Raw genomic sequence first — 26,053 nt, forward strand, 5'->3', positions numbered from 1 at the left:
CCTCTTCTCACACTCACAGGGACACAAATCCCATCACGGGGCCTCCCAATTATCTAATCTAAACCTGATGATCCCCAAAGGCTCCACCTCCAAATACCATCACATTGCAAGCTAGGGCCACAACATGTGAATTTTGGGGACACACACATTCAGTCCGTAACACACAATAATACTAAGGCCTCCAAGGGAAGTCAGAGAGGCCAAGCAGTCCCTTGGTGCTGAGGTTGACACATGTTGGTTGTCCTGGAGGCCGAAGAGCCCACACTGGGAGGACAGGCACAGGTGACAGGACAGGTGGGATGTGTGTGATGTGGCGGGGCACGGGTGTGGGCCGGTCAGCTGGGATGGGAGGAGGGCAGGGGCATTGTGACTGACACTGAGGACTTACAGCCCAGTGCTTCGGTCCCTGGCCCGGCTGAAGCCCACCATGAGCCTGGAGGACGGAGTGCGGCGGGCCATGCAGGAATGGCAGGGCACGAGCAATTATGACCGCATGAACTATTATGACATGGCAGCAAAGTGAGTCAGGGATGCAGGGCCTGAGGGGCTGTGGGGCGGGCTGAGGGTGGGTGAAAGGGGGAGGGGCTGGTGCGGTGGGCTCATCGGCAGGGATGCCGTGAGGAGGGGGATCCGCTAGGTCCGGCCCCTCCCTGGGGCCCTGCCTCCCCCGGGAAGCTCTCCATCCACCTGGGTGCTTGGGCTTCTCTCTCCTACCCACCCCGGAATCTCCGCCCTCCCCTGGCCTCGGGTCAAACCCTGCCCAGATGCTGAAACGGGGATGGGGAAGAGTAACCAGCACAGCCCAGTGGGGTTCGGCTCCAGCTGTGGGGACCCTGCAGGAGGGAAGCTAGTGACTACTGACAAAGTCGGGACCACGTCTCCTCATGAAAAGTGGCCAGAAATAGGTCACCTGCCATCCCAGAATGGGCTGGGGCAGAAGAGCTTGGGCAGGGGAAGCCAGCACCTCACACACCCCCAGACACGTCTCTGGCCTCCCTGCCTTTGCTGCACGGCAATCCACTCCGTGAACACCAATCACCCTCACAGAAAATGCCCCCTCTCCTCTCAGCTGAGCTCCCACTTCCTGCAACATCTCCGGGGCCCTTCTCTCCCAGGCTATTGTCAGGGGCTCACAGTACCAGCCCAGGATTCCCGGATCCGGGCAAGGATTCCTCATGTCATTTGCAGTCAGTCACATCCCTGACCTAGCTTCTGGCTGTCAGCTCTTCTGAGTGGCCCTGGGCAGGGATAGGAGGAGCAGGGTCCCCTGAGGGCCGGGCCTGGGTCACACAGGCCTTCATTCAGGAAGACCCCCTGGATGTTTTCTGCCCTGCAGGTGTAGGTGAGCCAGCGTACCCCTGCAACTGTTCCGCAGGTGGGGGAGCAGCCCGGCCCACCCAAAGCCCTTCCTCCCCCATCCCTGGCCAGGCCTCCCTCTCAGCATGGCTATGGCTCTCCCTCTGCCCGCCAGGTTCATGGAATTTGAAGCTGAGGAGGAGATGCAGCTCCGGGTGCTGCAGTGTGTGAAGGGGCCCCAGGGCCTGCCTCCTCCAGCCCCACCAAAGCTTGCTCCTCCAGGGCCACCAGTCCCCAACACTGTGCCACGGTCAGGTACGGCAAGCATATTCCCACAGGAGCCAATACAAAGGCCTAAGGGGGCCTGCGGAGGCCTTGTGCCCTCATCTTGTCCCTTTCCTGTAAGGGGAGGGGGCGCTTGCTCTTTCAGCGAGAGCAGCCAGTGAGAACCTGGGGCTCCACTGCCCTGGATCAGGAACTAGGTATTGGCCTGGTCCAGTAGTTTCGTAGCTGCTATCGGCCTTGGCTGTCCAGGACCCAATGTACAGTCTTCCCAGGAAGCAGTGCTGGGTGGGGAGACGTCCCAGAATCTTGGTGGCTCCAAAGTCTTTCCAGGTAACTCAGTCTCACATGACCCACCTCGGGTAGTGTATCCTCCCACGGGGCCTGACGTGCAGCCTGGACCCATTTCATGGCCCTCAGTTCCAACCTCCCCCCAGTGTGGCTGGAGGTGGCCGCTACAGCCCAGCCACGCACCTGTCCTCCCTCCTGTCCTAGGGTGTGCTCCCAGGAAGGCTGGCCGCAGGGCACCATCCACTCGCCCGCTGTCATGCAGACCCCAGCAGCTGACCCAGGCCAAGGCACCCAAGGAGATCCCACCAGAAGCTGTCCAGGAGTATGTGGATATCATGGAGGCACTGCTGGGGCCTCATGCAAATTGGGAGGATGAAGATATCGAGGAGCAGCAGGAGCAGGACGGGACTGACCCGGACCCAGGTCTCCTGAGCTACATTAACAAGCTGTGCTCCCAGGAAGACTTCATCACCAAGGTGGGCTGGCTTGGAGCCCTCGTGTGGGGGAGGTTTTCTGGGGAACGGCAGTCCCAGCCCCATGGAATTCAGTTCTATTCATCCCTCAGCTACGGAGCAGTGTGTGTGTGAGAGACAGAGAAAGTCTGTGTGTAGCTGCTAGTGGCCATGAGTTAGAACGACCCTGCTGTGTGGACAGGAGAGACAGGCATTACTTTCTGCTTCTCCTCGAGGTCCCCCTGGCTGCAGTTCACTCCCTGCCAAAGACACTCATGCCCCTTTCCCCCTGCTCCAGGTGGAGGCCATCGTCCACCCCCGATTCCTGGCAGCTTTGCTTTCCCCAGACCCAAACTTGGATCCCTTGGCTCTGACTGAGGTGCTGGAGCAGGAAGAAGGACTCACCCTAGCACAGGTAACACACGGGAGACAGGGACACCAGGGCACCCAGGGGAGAAAGGGCCAGCAGATCTCCTAGGGGAGGGAAGGGCACCAGGCAAACGAGGGGGAACACGTGACCCTGTGCCCCTGAAGCCCACGTGATTTTGTCTAGTCTTACCCTGCTGGGGGTGCATGGCCTCCGGAGGGGAACCGCCTGGGTCAGAGGAGTAGGTGCAGAAGAGCAGGAACGAGAGGACAGAGCCAGGGAGGGAGGGCAGGGGGCGAAGCTGGAAGGAGGCCCAGCAGGGCACAGCACAGTCACAGTCCCTGCCTCTGACACCAAGCCAAGCCTCCTCTCACCTTCGCCACCTCCCGCCCAAATGCAGGGTTCTCCACCATCCTGCCAGCCCCTCCCCACACCTGGGGCAGAGCCAGTGAGTGCCACTTTGCTCCCCCCAGCTGGTGGAAAAGCGCCTCGCGGCCCCGAATGACGCAGGAGGTGTGGGGGCCACCCCAGCTCATGGCGCACCCCAATTGGAGTCACATCCTAAGACTGCAGCTGGCCAAGGAGGAGAGCGCGAAGACCGTGGCCCCCAAGGAGGGGTCATCACAGAAACCTGCCCAGCAGAGGCGGCTTCCCATGACCCTCGACCGCGCAGCCGAGACAACCCCGACCTGCCCAGGCCCAAGGAGCCTGCCCTCTGGCCAGATCATCAGGAGTCACGCAAGCTGAGGGCTGCCCATCTCAGCTCCCCTCCCCAGGGCCACAGACCCTCCTCGCCTGGTCTCCGGGGAGCCTGTCCTGTTATGCCTGCGCAGGGCCCGGCAGTCAGGTCCAGTGAAGTCGAGGAGGACCTCCCCAGCCTGGACTTCCTCCTGACCTTGCAGTACAGCCTGCAGCCCTGGGGGCTGTCCCTGAGCCCCGTCCCTGCTCGGCGTCTGGCTCGACCCTCACGTCCTCAAAAGCGGAGGGGCGACCCATTGGTCTCTGGGAGGAGGAAGAAGCAGCACTACAGCCAGTAGGGGCCGTGGGCCGGCCTCTCAGGGGTGCCAGTCCCTCTGGACTGGATTTGACCCTCACTGCATCCTGTGGCCCGAGGGATCCCGAGCTCCCATCACCCAGTGCTGACCCAGCTGCTCCTCAGCTACGGGCAGGGTGGGGGAGGCAGGACAGGGGAGAGAGGGTGGGGGGGTCTGGATGGGGAATTGGGGTGGGGGAGGGGGGCCTGTTTGGGGGATGAGGGTGGGGGAGAGGCGAGGCACAGGTCCGGGAGGCAGCACGTTGGGGGCGTTGTATGTAATGGGGGTTTGTATACAAGTGTGAATAAAAGTGGTATTGTTGGGAAATGCCCTGGGACTACTGCCTCTGTTCTCATGTCTGTGCCACTAAGTGGAGACAGGCCTGTGAGGAAGGAAGGATCTGGGAGATGCCAGGCTCCAAGGACCCACCGGTGCCCGACCATCAACTCCTTCTCTAGATTCTGAGATCTGATTCCTCCCCCAGGACCCATGTGGGATCCTTGACTAAAAGGGTGTCGGCCCCCACATGCAGAGCTGTGGTCATGGGGTGGGGGTGTCCCAGCAACAGTGGCAGGTGGGCAAAACCGTCCAGCACCACGGTGGCCTGGCTGTCTGCTAGGGGGAGGAAGGGGCCATGTCTGGGCGTCTCCTGCCCATCCACCCACGGAGCTCGCTGGTTAGCCCCCAGATGCTCCTCTGCACCTTTCCTCCCCTGTCCCACGTCAGCAGCATCCATGTCCCACCCGCCCCTGTGCCTTTGTGAAGTGTGAAGGAAGCTAACTCTTGGTGGCGGGTCAGCTGGCTGCTGCCCCTCCTATTCCCAGGTGGGTCTCCACATTGGAGAAGGCCTCAGAGCTTGGCTAGATTAAGACGGCGTGGTGTGAAGCCGCACACCACGGCCCTCAAGCCCAGAAGCTTCCAGAACATCATGCCATGCAGGTCCTCGTTGGGGGCATCCTCACGGGAACCCACTACTGTCCCTGCTGTCCAGCTCAGCGCACAGATCAGGCGCTGAGGGAAAACGCGGGGATCGAAGGCTGGAGCCCTGGACCCACTCCTCACTAGTTCCCTGACTCTTCCACATTCAGAGCTGTCCTCAGGAGCCCCTCTTAGGTTTTAGGAATGTGGAGCAAGTCGTGTTTGGAGGGGACTTGGCCCATGCCCTAGTACGTGTGGGCACTCAGTCGAGCACAGGCATCATCTCGGTCACACCTCGGGGCTCCTGCTGCTACTCCTGTCCTCGCCACCTGACTGCTGTCTGTCCTGGGGCCCTTTTGTGGTTGAACAGTTCCCAGGAGGAGGCACAACCTCTGCTTCCCCAGCACCGTGCCCTGCCTCAACCTTACAATCTGCCCCTGACCCTGTACAGTGGGGCCAGCTGGAGGGCTGTTACAGTCACAATGTCGTGTCCCCCAAATCCGCATGTTGAAGCCCTAAGCCCCATCGTGATGGTATCTGGGGGTGGTGCCTTTGGGAGGTTGTTGGGGTAAGAGGAGATCAGAGAGTGGAGCCCTAATGACGGGGATTAGCGCCCTTATAAGAAGAGGAGGAGACACCAGAACTCTCTCTTCCCTATGTGATGACACAGCAGGAAGGGGACTATCTGCAAGCCAAGAAGAGGGCCCTCACCAGAAACCGGCCTTGCTGGTACACTAAACCTCATACTTCCACTCTCCAGACTGTGAGAAAATAAATTTGTGTTGTTTAAGCCCCCGGCAATGGTGTTTTGCTAGAGCAGCCCAATCTGACTAAGACAAGGTCCATAATCTCCAGAACTTTCTTCCTGACAGGCAGCTGGAAATCGTGGGTCACGGGCCACCAGAAAAATGAAGAAAGGCTTAACATCTTACTAGTGTCAGTACATCTCCATCAGAGAAAAATAAACAAGACATGAAACTCTGCAAATATGGTGTATGAGATAGGGTTCGGGAAAGTGGTAAAACAAACTGATAGAGAATGATAAAAACTGGCCATGTCACTGCATCCAACCTCAAGGAAAATCATGATGCTTGTACACAGCAGACGCTTCATGTGTGCTCAGTGCTCTCCTCTATGCTTCACCTCCTCACTCATGGAGTCTCCACAAAGCCTGTGGGGAAGTGATACTTATTGTTCTGTGAGGAAAACTGGTCTCTGGAGGTCAAGTGACACTGGGAGCCAGTCACACTTTAGGAACTAGCATGGCCAGGTGGCTCCAGAGAGGTTTAGCTCCAGAGCCCTCTCGCTTTCCTGCTGGACAAGATCCCTGGAAGAGGCAGTGACATCCTAGGGAAACTCCAACTGACAGCACGAGCGAGACCCCCACCATTACTGAACACACTATGCTTTCTGACAGTGACAGGGGTGGACCATCTCTATGCAGCCACCCTCTTTTAGCCACACGTTTGTTCTAACTTCAGCGTTGCATGGTGGCCTACAGGTCCCTGTCCTGGGCAGTACTGGTGAGAGTCACGTAGTTTGGGGGACCTTGGCCAGGCTGCCCCATCCTGGCCTAGCAGCTGATGAATGGCTAGACTTGCCCACGTCTGCTCAGTCAGTCACTGGCCAGCCTGGGCACAGGTCTCACAGGAGGCTCGTGGCAGAGGTGACACTGGGTCAGGGGCTGATGCCGACACAGCGTGGCACGCTAATGCCCTTCTACAACCTCCCAAAGTACTTGTGTGAATATTCTGGGCTGTAAACAAAAGAGCTTGGCAAGTCCCCACTCGGGAGCTCCCATGACCTGTCAAGACCCTCACCCTACACAGACTCTCAAGAGTCCCCATCGCCTTAGCACATCCGCTATTAGGCACTTAATGAGCTGTTTACTGAATTCTGAGTTCTGATGCCACTGAGAATGCTTTATGTGCAAATCTGTGTTCTTTGAGTTCATTTTAGTCGAGTGTATCGTCATTAAGCCTATAGTAGCCAATGGTTCACTTCCCGTGCTCATCTCTGTTCTTTGAAGAACCAGGTCTCCCTCTAATACCATGATCCTTCCTTTAAAATATCTTACTTCATTCCAAAGATCAAGATTAAGGGAGTTGTACTAGGTGAACTTATAAACGTGTATGGTGATTTAAAAGACGTTCTCTGACAACAAACACAAATAACAGAATAATACCCAAGGTGAACATAGGATCCTGAAGTTCCTGAAAAATACAGAGGTATTGGTCATGGTAAATTTCTCCTGCCTCTTGCAATGTGCTCATATGAAACTGTCCAAACACAGATTCTTCTCCTCATTAAAATGCAGAAGCAGAGCCTCAGAACTGTCAATGGTACAAGCCAACTCACACCACTGGAGCCCTTTGGAACTCATCAGAAATGGCTGGGTGATACCAGGACATTTCCCATCCTCCTACTCCTGTGTCCTTCTTGCACACTGACCCTGGCTTTGCTGGATCCCTGTGTGCTGGCTCAGAGAGCAGCGTACAGTGGGACCCACAGCCTTCCCACTGTTCCTGTCTCTGTGAGCTTCTCCTCATAATCATGTCTCCAGCAGCCATAGGGTCATATTTTCTGGGCCTCCCTACTGGTTACGTTACTAGTGCAAAAGACTGAGAACTGCTACATAATATTAGTACTGGGAAAGTATACTTCATTGATATTTGAAGAACCTATAAAAAGTAACTAAGTAGAAACAAAAGTAACTAAGAAAACATAATTGCATTTTACTGTAATATGTCAATAGCCATAGGCTTCAAATTATATAAAAATGAAAATGAGATAAAGAAAGCCTCTGAACACTCGGAAATTAAATGCACACTTCTGAACAATTCATGATTAAAGAGGAAGTCCCAAAGAAAATTTAAAAACACATAGAAGTGAACGAAAATGAAAATAAACATATAAAACATGGTAAAGTCCAGATAAAGTATTACTATGAGGGAAATAAATGATGCTGAAGGCTTATATTTGAGAAAAAGAAAGGTCTGAAATCAATAATCCATGCCTTCACATAAGGAAACCAAACCAAAAAAACCCAAAAAACAAAAAACAAAAAAATGTGCAAAGTAAATCCAAACCATTCAGAAGAAAGGAAACACATAATAATACACTATGACCAGAGGAATTTATTCAAGGAATGCAAGCCTGGTTCAATATTCAAAACTCATCAGTGTAATCTACCGTATTAATCTCAAGAAGAAAATGCAAATGTTCACAAGTTAATGCAGAAAAAGCATGGACAAAATTCAACAAGCATTCATGTTAAAACTTCTCAGCAAAACTAGGAACAGAAGGGTACTACCTCAACCTAATAAAGAACATCTACAAAACATTTTATAGCCAACGTATACTTAATGGTGCAAGAATGAATGCTTTCCTTCTAAGTTCAAAACCAGCAAGCTACAGGGTGCAAGATCACATGGCAAACGAGGAAGCAAGAGAGAGGGGGGGAGGTGCCAGGGTTCTTTAAACAACCATTTCTCATGGGAACTAACAGAGCAAGAACTTACTCACTATCCCCTCCCAGGGCATTAATCTATTCATGAGAGATCCGGCCCCCCACAACCTAAACAGCTCCCAACGCTGCCACATTTGGCACCAGATTTCAACCTGAGTTTTGAGGGGATAACATACCCAAACTATCAGCAGCTGACAGGCTGACAGCTTGGCAAACTAAGGAGACAGGACTGTAATCCAGGAACTACAAAGGGGGGGTTGGTGGGGGAACTGGTAAATCCACCTCACTTTCAGTTAAATCCTCAATTGTTGAACTCAGAAGCTGCGGGAAAGGGGAAACAGCCAGTTTCTAAGAAGTGTAGTGTATCTAAACTTCAATTCATCTTTATCCCTAAAACTGAACCAAGGTGATCCCAGACTGCACACTCCCTCACATGCCTGGCAGAAGCAAGCACAAATCCTTTCTGAGAATATCACCCTAGATCCCAAATTATTCAACCAATACTTAAAATGTAATCTACTAGATGTGTGTGCATGCATGCACACAGACAGAAACTAGGCACACAAGGAGACAGAATGAATAAAAACCAGCAGAAACAACAAATAAGACAAGAGAAAAATAGACCCATAGGGCTGCCAGGTACTGGGGTTGCAAAATCACAATTTCAAGTAAGCTGGGAGAAGAATGGTACATGAATAAATAAAATTATTAAATGAAAAATAGAACACCAAGGTCAAGGATTTGGATCCCTGTACCAGTCAGCCACTGGAAAAAAAAAATAAATAAATAAATAAAATAGCTATAATTACTATGTTCAAAAAATTAAAACATAATATTGAATATTATGGAAGAAAACTATCAAAGAACCAGATATTCCACAAGTGAAAATATACAACAAACTTAATGAATGGGATTAACAGCAGGTTTACCTTGTTAAAAAATTTAGTGAACAAAGAATATCAGATGAAAACATCCAGAATCAAGCATGGAGAGAGTAAGAGACTGAAAAGATCTAACATGCATTTAAATGGATTCTCAGAAGGAGAAGGGGGAGGGTGAAAGGGGGTAGCGGACAACTTGAAAAGATAATGCCTGCAAACTCTTCACAACTAATGAAAGATATTCCCCTACAAATTCAATGAGACCTAAGAATTCCAAGCTGGATAAATGAGAAGAAACATGTACCTAGACACATCATAATAAAACTGCTGAAAACCAAAGACAGAAAGAAAACATAAAAAACCAGTAGTAGAAAAGAGATTCCATTCATAGAAATAAATATTAAAATGACAGGTTACTTCTTACAGAACAAACAGAACCTAAGGATACCATTTCAAAATTTCTTTTAACACATTAGAAGAAAACTGACAACTTTGACTTCTATATACATCAAAAATATCCTTCAAAAAGGAAAATCAACTTCAGACATTTCTAGACTAACACATACTCAGAGAATTCACTATTAGAAGTCACACAATAGGTAGAAAACAGAAAGGGTGTTCAATCAGGTGGAAGGAAAATGCTCCAAGGTGGAGGACCAAGTTACAACAAGGAATAAAGACCAATAAAAAGACTAAATTTTGTGAGTAAATCTGAATGGTTACCGACTGTTCAAATTAATAATGCCTTAAGATAAAAACATATACAGAATTAAGACAGCACTGTAATGGCATATAAGTAAAAATGAGCTAAATGGACTTTAAATATCCAGGAAAAGGGGGAAAGTACCAAATATTATTAGATTTTGACAAGTCCGAGACATATGTTTTGAGTAACTTCCAAATTAACAGAGAAAAATAGACAAATAAATAAGCATCCAAAAGAAGGCAAGAAAGAATGGGAAAAGGCACAATAAAACAGGTATAATAAGCAGAAAGCACTTACTAACAGATTTAAACCCAACTACTGTATGTCAGTTACTTTTGTTAAATGCCAATAGGTCAAATGCTCCAATCATAAGAAACACTGTCACAGTCAAGATTTTTAAAATTCTACTATGTATTATTGACAAGAGAATCAACCAAAATATAAGTATATGGAAAGATTGAAAATAAAGAGTCGGGCTGGAGACTCTGCACATACTAACGAAAGGAAAGATACTGCAGCAACATTAATATAAAGCTAAGTAAACTTTACCTCTAATAATACTTTTGCCCAAAAGGACACTTAACAGTGATTTTAAAGGACTCAAATTGATGACGATTTACAATTCTAAATATGTCTGCGCCTAATAACATACCCATATCCTCAAAATATATAAAACAAAAAGTATCAGAACTAGAAAAAAAACAGGCAAAGGCAAAATCAAAGTATTAACATCTCTCTCAGTAGAACCAACAGACCAAAAAAAGGATACAGAAGAATGCAACATGATTAACCAACTTGACCTAACTGACAAACATAGAACACTGCATCCAACAAATGCAGAAACACATTCTGTCCAAGCACACACAGAATATTTATAAAAAGTGTCCATATGATGGGCCATAAAGCAAGCTTTGAAGTAGTGCTATGTTTTCTGACCACAATGGAAGGAAAGGAAGGAAGGGTAGAAAGAAAGGAAGGAAAGGAAAGAGAGGGAGCTGAAGGAAAGAGAGGAACAGAGGAAGGGAGGAAGGCAAGCAGACAGACATGCAGGTACTTCAAAACATCTGTGGAAAAACAGCATTAAAAGATGATATGAATGTTTCCATGAACTTTTTGAAGTACCCTCAAAGGCAGAACATAGACGATTCTTAGGGCAGTCAAACTATTCTATATCATACTGTAACAGTGGACACACGCCATTACAGGTTTGTCAAAACCCACAAACAACAAGAGAGAACCGTAGTGCAAATTATAGACTTTGGATGATAGTGACATGTCAATGTGGGTTCATCAGTTGTAACAAGTACTGCACTTAGGTGCTGGATGCTCACAGGGAGGCTGTGCATATGTGGGGGCAAGGGACATATGGGCATTCTGTCTTTTCTGCTCAATTTTGCTCTGAACCTACAGTTGCTCTTAAAAAATAGTCTATTTTTCAAAAAGTTTGTCAGGATAGGTTAATACATATGCTGTGGCTACAGACAACCCCCAAAATCTCTGCTGCTTAAGACAAAAAAAAATTCTCTCCTCCCTCCACCTCCCTGTCCTTGCCCTACCACTACCCCTACCCCCACCCCACTCCCCAAGGCAAATCACATGGCCAGACCTAACTTAGAAGTCAGGAACCACAATAAGATACTACCACACACTCTCTGGAATGACTAAAATTAGAAAAACTAACAATACCGAATATTGGTGAGATGTGGAGCCACAGAATGCATTCACTGCAGTATGAATGAAAATTTGTATATCCATTTTAGAAAAGGGTTTGCATTGCCGAGCCCGGGGTGCACTCGGTAGAGTGCTGCGCTGGGAGCATGGCAACGCTCCCGCCGCGGGTTCGGATCCTATATAGGAATGACCGGTGCACTCACTGGCTGAGTGCCAGTCACGAAAAAAAAAAAAACGACAAAAAAAAAAAAAAAAAAGAAAAGGGTTTGCATTATCTACTAACACTGGTCACAGGCACAATATAATGATGACCCTGCAATTCCACTCCTAAGTCTACCCAACAGAAAATCACACAAGAAATATGCACATGAATGTTTACAGCAATGTCACTCACATTAGCCCTGTGAAGGTCACAAAAATGAGCCTCCAGACCACCTACCACGGGGAGTAAGACTGAGTGACTCGGGCTCTGCTGAATCCACCGCTGCTGTCCCTCTGGCCCCACACTTCCCTCAGGCTGTTTCTAGCCAGTGACTGACCACAGGTGGGGTACTAAAAAAAAAAAAGCAGGCCCATTCACCCAGGACAAGGGACTCCTCTAAAGGGCAACCAGCTGAATGACTCCTTATTGGCCTTGCCTAAACTTTCACACAACCTCACTGCACTTCTAAGACTTTTCCTACCTGTTTTCCCTCCTTCCTTTTCTTCTCCACAAGCATCACACGTGCATGGGTCTGATGGCTCCCTCACAAGTCCTTCCCCCAATAAATCTAAATCTAATCTTGAACTTGCAGTCTTCTTGTTCTTAGGGGAATTGAACTAACACAGTCTCAAACTGCGAACAACTCAATATTGATCAACAGGAGAATGAACAGCATGTCATAAGAAATGAGTAACAAACTACAACTACAAATAATCCTTTGGATAAAATTCATGATGAAATGAGTGGTAGTTACACAATTAGGGTCGGCCAAAAACCATGAATCTGTAACTACTCTGTATTTACAGTACATTTCACAATAAGAAAAAATATTTTTAAAGGAAAGGCAAAACTGAGAAGTCAACAGTGCTCAAACCAAAGGGGAATTTGCTACTATTCACTCAAAGTTTAAGAAGATATTGGAGCAAAGCAAACAATGCACTGTTACCATTTTCCACAATGCTCTCCTCCCCACATGCATCCCCAAGAAGTCATCAAGGTTAAAAGATTGCTATGAATCTAGTAACATATTTTTATGCAAACACTTAAAGGGGAAGGAAATCAACATTTACTGGCACCAGCTGCTATATTTCAGGAACTGTACTGTGTGGGGGAGATTGCACAGAGGAATCCAAGTCCAGCATCAGTGTCGCAGTTTTACAGCTCTTTATTTGGTGTTACAGCTCTTTGTTCGGTGTTACAGTGCCTTTTTGCTTGCAAGCAAGGACAGCGCTGGGGAGTGAAGACTCCTAGACCAGTGTCTCCCCGAACAAAGGGAAGAGGCAGTCTTATATAGCCAAAATTCGCACCCTAACTTCCCACCCAAGTTACCATTTAGGTCCTCTTAGGTAAATGTGGGATGCAATCCTGCTAATTTGTATTGGCCGGTTATGGGACACAGTCCATTGGTCAGCTCTGGAGCCTAATTTGCATCCAGACCTTAGGGTGGTGTGAGACTGTTGTCTCCAATTAGCACACAGATACAGGTGGGTGCAGGAAGCAGGCAAGCTAAGTTGCAGGAGCCAGAGTTTGCTATTAAGACAGTCAAGCATAAAATTTCTAAAATGGTTTCTCGAGTGGAAAAAAAAGGGAAAGTTTTAACAATTAGAAAATGTTCAGGGTTCTCTGCAACAATCAGAATTTCATCTAGTTCTTAAAATAGCCTTATACAATAGGTTTAACCCCAATTTACAACTAAGGAACTGAAGGTTTTCGAAAGGCCATGTGGCTATGAATCAGCAATGTGGCTTTGGACCACGAAGGAGTGGAGCCCCATTTCCACCCAGATTGTTCCTACCTGAAAGGCCATGCTGGATCCACGTCTAACGCCACAGTCCCCATTCTTTCCTCAATACCATGTCTTCCAAATTGAACAAAATGCTTGAGCAAAATAGTTGATTCTCTTCTTGTAACTTCTTTTCATCTGAGGAAAAGGAAAAAAAAACATTTAATTAAGCACCTAACCAATATAAAGAAGCATTTACATTTAAATGCTCTTTGTAAGCAAATTAAGATTCTGCTAATAGCTAACCCAAATGAAGTGCCCAAAGGTATTATTTTCAACCTCCAAAATCACCCACAGGATTAACTCTTCAGAAACAGCAGTAACCTTTTTTCCCACATATTTCTAACATACTGGGGGGGGGGGGGGGCGGGGGGGGGGAAATGCTAACAATTAAGGAGTGCAGCCAGTAGAGTTGGAACTGTGTGAGCAATCGGGTAATTCACTGGGAAGTAAAAACACTGGAATTAAACTTCTTCTATCCAACTTCAACTTAATAACTCTCATATCTTATCAGTACGGTATAGCCAAATTTGAGAACTGCCACAAAATGCAAAGGCACATGCAAACCACAACAATATTCTGACCTCTCAGTTCACAATGGAGAGGCACCATTATCTAAGGTGAGGCACCCTATAAGGACACCAAGGACCAGCAGTTCACAATGGCTACTCCAGGGAACAGCCACTGTTTCCGGGGTTTCATGGGTATTCATAGAGATCACACCAAAAACAAAACAAAAAGGCTTCTGTGGCTAAGTCTTCCAATATGGTAATGTGAATTGTGACCCTAAGAGGAGAAGGAAAGGACAAAGCATTGTTCCCCAAACTTATGTAACCAAGGAACCATTTTTTTCCTTGTAGCATCTCTTAGAACTAGTATCACAAAGAATGCCACCTTAAGCAACACTGCTTCAGATCTTCCGAAATTAAGTTACTGATATCTTATACTGTTATTTTGTTCTGAATTCGTCATTACAGGTACTATCAAAAACAGTACCAGTGAAATTCTAGTGTTAACAAAAGTCTTTTTAAAGAAATGTTAAATTAACCATAAAGAGATGACAGAGGCAGGTACATTTCTTCTGCGGTATCCGCAGGCGCTTGGTTCCAGGCCACCTTCCCACCCTCAAAATCCGTGGATGTTCAAATTCCTTATATCAAATGGCATTTACATACTTTAAGTCACTTCTAGATAATCATTTCTACGTTACTTATTATACCTAATACCATGTAAATGTTCTGCAAATAGTTGTTACACTTATCGATACTAGCTGTTTTATTTGTATTACTTTTTACTTATTAATATTTTCAGTCTGCGGTTGGCTGTATCTGTACTGGGGATACAGGACCCACAGGTATGGAAGGACAGCTGTACTGGCCCTTCTGGTGTTACAAAGCCTGACTCAACCATTGATCTAACTGGCCAGCCCCTGAACTGGCCCTTTTGCCTGACCCATTTCATGGCCATTTTAACGTATACCATTTCATTACTCAAAAAGATTAAAAATAAAAAGAACTCTTATTTCTCTTAAACTACTTACTACCCATAATTTTGACACATCGCACAATCTTAATGTACTATATTATACTTATATCATATATTATATATAGTCACATATATCATTACATCGAACCTGACAGTGGTCTGTAAATTACCAGCTAGTACAATTTTTTGGTCTTTGCCCCTTAACTAAAGCTGAGGGGAGGGAGGCGGAGGTTGGAAGAAGACTCTTCATTTCAGGTGACCTTTGCAAATTTTCACAACTTCTACAAGTGTTCACAAACTCAGTACGTCCAGGTACAAACTCCTTAATTTAGATTTGATTTTCACTGTCTAACAAAACCTGTGCAGGAAGCAATGACTGTCCTCTCCATCAATCCTTTCAGACTGCACAGAATTCCTTCCACAAAATTCCAACAGAATAAAGCTATACAGCTATTCTCACTTTGGCACGTGTGTCCTCTGACACCCGTCGCATGGTACTGAAATCCTCTGAAACACTTAGACGTCCCTGGGGATGACCCGGCCCGTGGGGTCCCGCCCTCAGTCCCGCCGCCGACCCAGGATTAGCCTCGCTCTCCCCGCCCTCCCGGGGCGCAGCACCCCCTCCCCGAGCCCGGCTGCGCCGTCCCCCGCCCCCGTGCCCGCCCGCCTCGGAACAAAACGCGCGCGGAGGGCGGGTGAGCCAGGACCGGGAGCGGCAGGGCAGGCACGGGGGCGACGGCGGGCACAGGAGCGCGTGCCCGCCCCGGACGACCGCGGCCCGGCCCGCAGGGGGCGATGAGCGAGCGCCGCCCGCCGGACAATGCGCCGCCGGGCCCGCGCCGCCGCGCTCACCTCAGCCCCCGGCCGCACCCGCGCCCCCGGCCACCCGCGCCTCTCACAGCCCACGCCCGCCCCTCACGAGCTCACCTGCCGGCCACCGAGGCCGCCGTCCGTGGAACCGCGAGGGCTCTGCCGTCGCTCCCTCGCCTCCCCACGTCCGCTCCCGCGCCGCCGCCGCCGCTGCCCGCTGCTCCCCAGAGCCACGCTGCACTCGCACGGTTCAACGAACTCCAACTGCCGCACAGCCGGGCGCCCGGCGTCGACGGTCGCACTGCGCAGGCGCGGCGGGGCGGGGCGGGGCGCGGCGGGGCGCGGCGCCGCTCACCAGCCGGGCGGAAGGCTGTTCGCTGGTCTCAGGCGCGCGCGGGGAAGCGGCGGAGTCCGTGCGCGGAGCCCAGGAGCCTGTGGAAGCGCCGCTTCTCCCAGAAGACAGGCGGTCTGGGAAGGGATGCGTTTCCGCGCAATAGGAGGACTTTCTAGAGAAGACCGGCCCCTTTTGTCCTGGGACGTAAGCAGCGAGGCGACCTGACTCGTGCACGCAGCGAGGATTGATGCAGCTGCATCACCTGTCTCCGCCGTGCGCGGGACAGGTGAGTTCTGAGCCACCCAGAACACCGCGGCTCGGCTCAGCCCCAGTGCTCCGGTTCAGGGCTACAGGATGCGAGTCCTTTAACAAATCGGATTTGCTTCTCGTGACGCCCTTGAAGAGACGCCTTACTCCACCGCTGCACTGCAGAGAGGTGGGCACCGCCACCCCCACCCCACCTGCGCCTCCTCCAGGAAGCCTTGCTCAGGTTAGCCGAAACCGCAGAGCCTCAGCTACAAACATCTGCCATTACACAGGTTGTGTGGGGACGCGATGTGGCTTCTGCAAGGCCAGAAACCTCCTTTTCCAGCCCCCACTGCAAATAGAAGAACTCACTGAGGTCTCCTCCAGGGTTAGGAGCTAGAAATTACCGCAATCGCAGGAGATTTGATTTGATTTTAGCTTCAGTTAAGATGCCTTTTGAGTTTTTGTCGGTCGTTTGCAAGATGAGAGGGAAAGGGAGCGTCAACTACAGTTTTAGTCCTGCAGAGTCGTGTGGGAGCCTTAGAGACTGAATCTCGGTCTGAATACCCCTTTCTCCCCCCTTCCTTTCCCCACGTGGTGCACACCAGTGTTCGCAGGGCTGCCGCTTCCCACGTGGTGCACACCAGTGTTTGCAGGGCTGCCGCGTCCCAAATGGTGCACACCAGTCTTTGCAAGGCTGCCGCGTCCCACGTGGTGCACACCAGTGTTTGCAGGGCTGCCGCGTCCCACGTGGTGCACACCAGTGTTTGCAAGGCTGCCGCGTCCCACATGGGCATACCTGTCTTTGCAAGGCTGCCGCGTCACCTCAGCCTCCTTCTCTGTAGGTTGCTGGAACACCCCACAGCCATGGCCCCTCACCCCAGGTAGCTCCCCTGCATCTGGCCCAGTGCTCTCCCCACAAGGCCACGAAGCCTGGCAGCAGTGAGTGCAAAATGCTCTCTGTACTTGAGTAGGGGGAGTAGAAAGGGAGAATACAGGAAGCAAAAAGAAAAGTAAAAAACCATCCTGCCACGTAGTTAAAATAACACTTTCCCGATCAAATCATTTAAAATGCCTTCCTTCCTCTTTCTATTACCTATGCACACGCTTGGGCCTAGATCTCCTCTAGAAATCTTCCCTAATGGCTGCGTTGCTGGAAATAGTTGATTCTCTGAATTTTCATTTTGCAGTTAACATTTGACACATTTTTTATTAACTTTTAAAAAAAAGTTGGTGTCTTGTCTTCCTAACAAATTGTGTGTCCCTTAAGTCTAGAGCCGTGTCCAACTTTTTTTATTCCTTCTTAAACCTAAATAATGCTGGGCATAGAAAGTAGCTTAGTAAAAAGTTTATCAAATGGTCTGTTTTATTGAATGTTTAAACTACTAGGCAAGTGTATGTTCTTTGAAATAATTCAGACAATATAAATGTGTATAAATTAGTCACCAGCCCTTTCTTCTTTATCCCTGGCAATGTTCCATACTTTGAGATAGACTTTTTGTGATATTAATATGGCCACTCCAGTCTTCTCTTATTTATTTATTTATTTATTTATTTATTTATTTTTATTTTTTGCATTTATTCAGAGTTTCTATTTCTTTTTCTTTTTTTTTTAATTTTTATTGAATCGAAATTGATTATACATATTTTGGGTGTTCAACATTGAGATATGTTGATCAAATCAGTAGTACTAGCATGTATATTGTTACAAATTGTTATTATTCTTTATGCCCCTTGTCCAATCTCTTCCCATCCCCCTCTTCCTCCCTCCTACCCACTCTAATTACCCTAGATTTCTTTTCTCCTTCTGAAAGAATAATGGTTACTCTGTTGATTTGTTCCCTAGATGATCTGTCCAATGCTGAGAGGTGTGATCAGGTCCCCCAATATTATCATACAGCAGATGCTTCTGTCATTCTGAAATGGGCTTTATGGAGAGAGACATCCTCTTCTTTTCTTTTCTCTGCTGGTGACTCTCCTTGTGTCAGTGCACTCCAGTGGCTGGTAGACCATCTGCGTGGTGGTTGTGGCGTCTAGCCGCTTTCACAGCAGCCATGGTTATTGTGGTGGCTATGGTGGGCCACCCACGTGGAAGTGAAGATTTTGGCATGCTCCTTGGTGCTGGCAGTATGCATGATTGTCAGGAGTGTCTGGTCCCCAGCTTCATACTTCGGGTCCCTGGGCGGGCCCCGAGGCACAGGCACAGTGTGCCTGGTTGTGGGAGGGGGTCCGGTCCCCTTCTCCATGCCTCAGATCCCCAGGTGGGCCTTGAGGAGCTGGCACAGTGTGCCTGGTTGTGGGAGGGGTCCAGTCCTCTTCTCCATGCCTCGGGTCCCCAGGCAGGCCTCAAGGCGCTGGCACAGTGCCTGGTTGTGGGAGGTAAATCCGGTCCCCAGTTCCATACCTTGGGTCTTCAGGCAGGCCCTGAGGCACTGGTGCACTGTGCATGGTTGTGAGATGGGTGTCCGGTCCTTTTCTCCATGCCTTGGGTCCCCAGATGGGCCCCAAGGCACTGGCACAGTGTACCTGGTTGTGGGAGGGGGGTCCACTCACCTTCTCCATGTGTCAGGTCCCCGGGTGGGCCCCTAGGCGCTGGATCAATGAGCCTGGTTGTAGGAGGGGCGTCCAGTCCTCTTCTCCATGCCTCAAGTCTCCAGGTGGGCCCCAAGGCACTAGTGTGGTGTGCCTGGGCCAGAACTAATTTTCTGTCCTTTGCTTACTTCTAACATGGGGGAACTTCCTGTGGGAACCAGTACTTGAGCTGTGTTGTCGAGCTAAATTGCTGCTCTGCTGCTGTTTCCCTAGGGGAGGCTTTTTGTGTAGCTCAGAGTTTAATGTTGACCTTATAGGTACTTCCAGCTCTCCAGAGACTCGATGCACCTGGGTTGTGTAGAAACTCTGATTTTGGCCCGAGGTTTTTCATCAAACTGCACCCCATGCAATTCTGCATTCCTGACCAGTCTCTTCTAAGGGGTCCTGTGCTGATTGGGGGGCAGATCGGCTGTCCTTGCTGTGTCCCAGAGTCATCCCAGTGGGCCCGTCTCCCCCACCTCCCATGCTCCAAACACTTCCCTTGGGACAGGCCATACACCAGTCCCTTTCGATGACTCACCGGCCTCTGAATGGCTCCCCTTTTTCAGCTGTTCTGGCTCATCACTCTTGCATGGGTCCATGGGAACCCTATTAGTGGTCTTGCTGTCCTGGGGGCCACCAAGGCCCTCTTATCCCCTGTTGCCTCCAAGCAACTCCATCCGAAGTGCACAGCTGCAGCTTCTGCCAGCTCATGCTCCATGCGCTCAGCAACTCCTGCCTTAAAGCAGCCGTGGCCCAAAACACTTCAAGCAGTTTTTTCTTATTCTCATTGTGGCTTCTCCCCCTTCATGAACTCCGTAGTTCTCTCCTCCTCTTCCCCTGAGCTCCAGCAGCCCCAGCTTGGCTGTTACATTTTTGTAGTTGTAAATTGGTTGATTTGTGGGAGAGAGTGACGCTGGGGACCGTCTATTCCGCCATCTTGACCAGAACTCTCCAGTCATCTTTTGACTAATGTTAGCATGGTATATCTTTTTTGGTCATTTTACTTTTAACCAATTTGTCTTTTTATATTTAAAGATAATTTCATGTGTTTCTTAGGTCTTGCTTTTTTTTTTCCCAATCTGACAATCTCTGACTTTTCATTGGAGTGTTTAAACCATTTATTTTAGAGGATTCATAAAGCAAATATACTTCACAGGGCCTGGTTTTCCAAAGCTTTGCAGTTTCAAATATTGACCTTCCAAAGGACAAGAAATTTTCCTCAAGCTATAAAGTCTCTGAGGCAAGATAAAGATTTGTAACAAAGCAGGGTTTCTGGCTCAAAGACAGACTAGTTACTGATATGTAAAGTTACTGGGAAGCTGCTGGAGGGAGAAGGAATGTTTGCTAGATCAAGCTTTTGTTGGTGGATCACTGAATTGTCTAGGGAATGTCATCTGACATGTTTTTACTGAATGTTACCAGCTTCTATTGTTAAACTGTAACCCCACCTATGTCTCTTCCTGAAACTTCCTGGGCTGGAGAATAAATGCAGGAAGAGAACCCCAATTCATGGTTAATTTCCTGAGGAAGGAATGCCTCTTGCTGGAGGGTTCCAGGGGAGATTAACCACTTTCGGGCTTCTCACTGCTCAGAAGAGATGGGCTTTGAGTAATCCTTTTTGGCTCCATCACCCAGGGGAAGAGGGGTGACAAATCCTTGGGGGGCAAAGCAACAATTTATATTTAATGTTATTATTGATATAGTTATGTTTAAGTCTATCATCTTGATATTTGCTTTCTATTTGTATATTTAGTCTGTTACCCTTTTTTCTTTTCTTGCCTTTTGGGGGATTAATTCAATGTTTTTTATGATTCTATTTTGTCATCTTTTTGGATTTTAGCTAAAACTCCTTGTTTTGTTATTTTACTAGTTGTTATAGGGTTTATAATATACATTTTTAACTTATCATAGTCCACCTTCAGATGATGTTATGTAAGTTCACTGACGGTATAAGAAGCTTAAATAGTACACTTCTGTCTGCCCCTTTCCACCTGCCTAGCCTTTATGGTTTTGTTGCCATACATTCACTTTTATATGTGTTATGAAACCTGTACTACATTGGTATTAGTCATGCTTGAACAATTCTATTTTTAAGAAATTTAAATAGTAAGAGTATTATCTTATACATTTACCAATGTATTTACCATTTCTGGTGCAGGTTATATCTTTCCGTCTGGTGCCGTTTTCGTTCTGCCTGGAAGACTATGTTTAACATTTCTTATAGTATGTATGTAATTGGAGTCCCTGAAGGAAAGAAATTGGGGGAAAGAGCAGAAATAGTATTTAAAGAAATGATGTTTAAACATTTTCCAAATTTGATAAGACTGTAAACCCACAGATCAAAGAACCTTTATGAGCCCCTTAGCACAAGGAACATGAAGATCACTTAACATTGTCCTACCATCCACTGATGCTCTTTTTGTGTTTTTCTTTCTAATTCTCTCTTTTTCATTTTGAGTAGCTCCTATTGCTGTGTCTTCCAGTTTACTAATCTTTTCTTCTGCAATACATAATTGGCATCAATCTACTCCAGTGTATTTTTTTTATCACAGACACCTAGTTTTCATATTTTGAAGTTCAATCTGTTCTTTTAAAAGAAATCTTTCATGTGTTTAGTTAAGTTTTTGAACCTCTGGGATATTGTGAAAGCAATTGTTTAAATATCTTTATCTGTGAATTCTAGCATCTGTGTCAGTTCTGGGTGCAAACATCTTTTTACTAAAATATTGGGGGTTTTAAAATATACATATATATATATAGGTTTTTTAAATTGCAAAAAGAACACTTAATATAAATTCATAAAATATAAGCAGAAATTTAGTGAAGGACATGAGCAGATAAGTCTCACACCCTGAAGAAACCCACATGGTTAATAAGTACATTCTGAGATCTGGTTTAGGGTGGGGACATGGCTGCTGTCCCTGGCCCCTGCTTCAGGACTCCCCAGACAACTCAGTTGGCTCCACTGCTTGCCTGGATGTGGGCAGGGTCATGGCTGAGGCCCTTGGCCCCCTTCTGAGATCCCTGGGAGACTCAGCTGGCTGCATTGATTGCCTGGATCTGTCATGTTAATGATATTAGGTCTTCCTACTCGTGAACATGAGATGTCTTTCCATTTATTTATGTGTTTAATTTCTTTCAGCAGTGATTTGTCATTTTTAAAAGTATACATGTCTTGCACTAACTTAAATTTACTCCTAAGTTTTTTTTCTTTTTGATACTATTGTAAATGGAATTGGTTTTTTGATTTCATTTTCAGATTGTTCATTGTTAATGTATAGAAATACAACTGATTTTCATGTATTGATCATGTATCTTGCAACTTTGTTGAATTTGTTTATTGGCTCCAGTACCTTTTGGAGATTCTTTAGGACTTTGTATGTATTAGATCATGTCATCTGCAAGTCGTTTTACTCCTTCCACTCCAGTTTAGATGTCTTTTATTTTTTTTTTTTTGCCTAATTTTCTGGCTAGAACTTCCAGTACACTGAATAGCAGTGACAAAAGCAAGCATTCCTGCCTTGTTCCTGATCTTCAGGGGAAAGCTTTCAGTTTTTAAACATTGAGTATATTAGTTGCAGGTTTTTCATAGATGTCCTTTATCACATTGTGGGAAATTCCCTTCTATTCCTAGTTTGTTGAATGTTTTTATCATGAAAGAGTGTTGGATTTTGCCAAATGCTTTTTCTGCATCAGTTGAGGTGATTGATCATGTATGTTTCTTTCCTTCATTCTATTAATGTAGTATATTACATTGAGTTCCATATATCAATATACTCTTGCATTACTGAGGTAAATCCCACTTGGTCATGGTGCATAATACCCTTAATATGCTGCTGGATTCAATGTTCTAGTGTTTTCTGATAGTTTTTTGCATCAATATTTGTAAGAGATATTGGTCTGTAGTTTTCTGTTTTGCTTGGCAGGGATCGAACCCTGGATCTTGGTGTTAATCAGCACCACACTCCAACCAACCGAGCTAACCAACCAGCCCAGTAGTTTTCTGTTCTTGTAATGTTTTTATCTGGCTTTGGTATCAGGGTAATGCTCGCCTCACAGAATGAGTTTAGAAATGTTTTCTCCTTATCTGTTTTCTGGAAGAGTGAGAAAGATTAGTACTAATACTTGTTTTAATTTTTGGTAGAATTTACTCTTGGATGTGACCAGCACCATTGCCCACACAATAAGCACAAAATAGCCACTGGCCTTGTCTTCCACTTCAGCACCAAACCCCTACCCCCTTCCCTTTATCAGAAGCCTCATGACTTAAACAGAAACCCTTTTGCTTCTGCAAGGGTGCAGTTCTCCACCCTGGTTGCATAGCTTCCACATTAGCATAATGCCCCTCCTTGATTATATCAGCCAGCCCTTGGAACCCTGTATAAGCTCTACACCCCCACACCTGGTGCTGTCCTCCATTTTGAGGGCAGCCCCAGGCTGCCCATCACTTTGAGTGCAGCCCAGCAGATTCTTTTCCTTTAATAAAGCTTGAACAGTACCTGGTGTCTCAGCTCACTTTCTTTCATTTACCACTGAAGCCATCTGGTCTCTTTATTCTTTTTATTATTTATTTTTATTTTTAAAATTTTTTTGACTGGTGAGGGGATCACAACCCTCAGCACGGTGTTGTCTGCACCACGCTCAGCCATTGAGCTAACGAGCCATCCCTATATAGGATCCGAACCCGTGGCCTTGGTGTTATCAGCACCACACTCTCCTGAGTGAGCCACGGGCCGGCCCCTGGTCTTTTTATTCTTAATAGCTACTGTATTAGAGTATCCCACACCAGTTATTTAAACAATTTAATGTAAAGAGTTATTACCTATACCGTTAAGTAGGCAACTGAAAGCGTGAAACGAGAATTCTAAAGCAGTGGGAGCGCCTCGCAAACATCAGCATGTGTCAGGGTCAACTAGGAGGCTTGCTGACTACAGATTTTTAGTCACACCGGCACATAACTCAGCAGGCCGGGCTGGTGCTAAAGAACCAGCGTTTCCCACAAGTTCCCAGGAGGTGCCAGTGTTGCTGAGCCTGGGACCACATTTTGAGAATTACTCTTCGAAGGTATCATGGGGATCACAACTGCAGTTTCACCGGGGCTGAGGAAACAAAGGGTGTTTATTTAAATTATTGAAACTTCTCTTAGAGAAGGGTTCCTGTGCGCTTGAGTCGGACTTCTGAAGAGGGGCCGCCAAGTGGCTGCCGGCGGGGCTTCTAGGCTCAGAGGAGGGGTCCGCAGGGGTGGGGCTGTGCTGGCTCGTGTGCCTGGTTCTGCGTGTTCTGGAGACACTGCTAACTCGGTTCAGCGGCAGCTGCGGAGGGAACTGCCCCTGCCAGGGTGAAGAAGCGTTCCTGGAATTGAGCCGAGACAAGTGGGAAGCAGACAGGAGGGGCCCGTCGGCGCCCCCTGCTCTTAGGTGCGCAGGCTCCCCGCAGCCCCGTCTGTTGGCAGAGCGCACAGAGCCTGCTGGCAAAGCACAGGAGGGAAGACGGGCGCTGAGAGACAGTAACAATCGGGCCCAAGCGGCTGCGCTCCGGCTGCACTCGTGGCCAGGCCTGGCGGGGGTGGGGGCGGGGGTGGGGGCGGGGGTGGCCGCCGAGGGGAGTTTCCAGGAGGTGGCTGTGTTGGACCCACGCAGCCGCAGCCGCCCGGGCGGAGCACGTCCCAAAGCCGGCTTCTCCCCGCCCTGGCGGCCGCTGACCTGAGACGCTTCTCGAGTGCAGAGCTGGAGCCCCGGAGCCCCTCCCTGGACAGCCATGTGGGCTTTGACAGCCTCGCCGACCAGCAAGTCGGTCCCTCAGGGCTTCAGCTTCCACATCCTGTGTGTGGGGGAGACTAGTGTGGGCAACACAGCCTTTGAGACCGCGGAAGCCAGCCACCGTGGGGCACGTGTGCGCCTGTGGCTGCAGACCTACGACCTCCAGGAGAGCAACGTGCAGCTCGAGGGGATCAGATCAATAAGGATGCGAGTGACAGGCCCATAGTCAACTACATCGACGTGCAGTTTGAAAACCATCTGCAGGAGGAGCTGAAGATCCGCAGCTCACTCTTCGACTACGATGACAGGAGGACCCACGTTTGCCTCTACTTCATCACACCCACAGGGCACTCCCTGAAGTCCCTGGATCTGGTGACCACGAAGAAACTAGACAGCAAGGTGAACAAGGCTGACACCATCTCCAAAGCCCCACAAGTTCAAGATCAAGATCATGGGCAAGCTTGTCAACAACAGGGGTGGGGGGAGTGGTGATCTACCAGTTTGCCACTGATGGTGAGGCTATTGCAGAGATTAATGCAGCCATGAAGCCATGAATGCATGTCTGCCCTTTGCTGTGGTGGGCAGCACCGAGGAGGTGAAGGAGGGGAACAAGCTGGTCCGAGCACGGAAGTACCCTTGGGGAGTGGTGCAGGTGGAGAATGAGACTGACTGCGACTTCGTGAAGCTCTGGGAGGTGTTGATCTGGATGAACATGGAGGACCTCGGTGAGCAGACCCACAGTCGGCACTACAGGCACTACCAGCGCTGCAAGCTGGAGGCGATGGGCTTCCAGGACAGTGATGGTGACAGCCAGCCCTTCAGCCTGCAAGCAATGGATGAGGCCAAGAGGAAGGAGGTCCTGAGTGAGCTGCAGAGGACGGAGGAAGAGATGAGATGGTGTTTGTCAACAGAGTGAAGGAGACAGAGCTGGAGCTGAAGGGGCAGGAAAGGGAGCTCCATGAAAAGTTTGAGCACCTGAAGCAGGTCCATCAAAAGGAGAAGCATAAGGGGGAGGAGAAGCACGGGGAGCTGGAGGAAGAGGCCAGCGCCTTCACCCGCAGGAAGGCTGCAGTTGAGGCCATGCAGCCTCAGGCCTCGCACACCACCTCACAGCAGCCCCTGAGAAGGACAAGACAAGAAAAATTAACTCACGCACAGACTTACATGTCAAGAGTGCACTTAGACTTCCATGTGTTAAGTTGCTTGAGTTACACCTTGTGGCCCTTCTCCCATAACATGGTGTGAGGGTGGACTGAGAGCCAGTACAGACTCCAGAGTTTACAGCCGGCTTTGCACCCCCCTCCCAATCTGGCTCTAGCTGCCATGGGCCTGGTGGGCCACCACTTTCTATGCAAACCCATAAGAGCCATGAATGCTGGAATCCAAAACTGACAAGGTTTATTTTTTTCAGAGCCAGCGGCTGGTCTTCCATGTACAGTGTCACTGTTGATGGAGCAGTTATGTGCTGCTCTAGTCAAGGCCCCATCTGCTGA

At 48.3% G+C, this 26,053-nt stretch overlaps 1 pseudogene; it reads left to right on the forward strand.

Annotated features, from left to right (window-relative positions):
- Positions 1-457: 457 nt before the first annotated feature.
- Positions 458-26,053, forward strand: LOC134381107 (septin-8-like; annotated as a pseudogene).

This window comes from Cynocephalus volans, chromosome 6, assembly GCF_027409185.1.
Source record: "Cynocephalus volans isolate mCynVol1 chromosome 6, mCynVol1.pri, whole genome shotgun sequence".
In the NCBI taxonomy this organism is placed as follows: domain Eukaryota; kingdom Metazoa; phylum Chordata; class Mammalia; order Dermoptera; family Cynocephalidae; genus Cynocephalus; species Cynocephalus volans.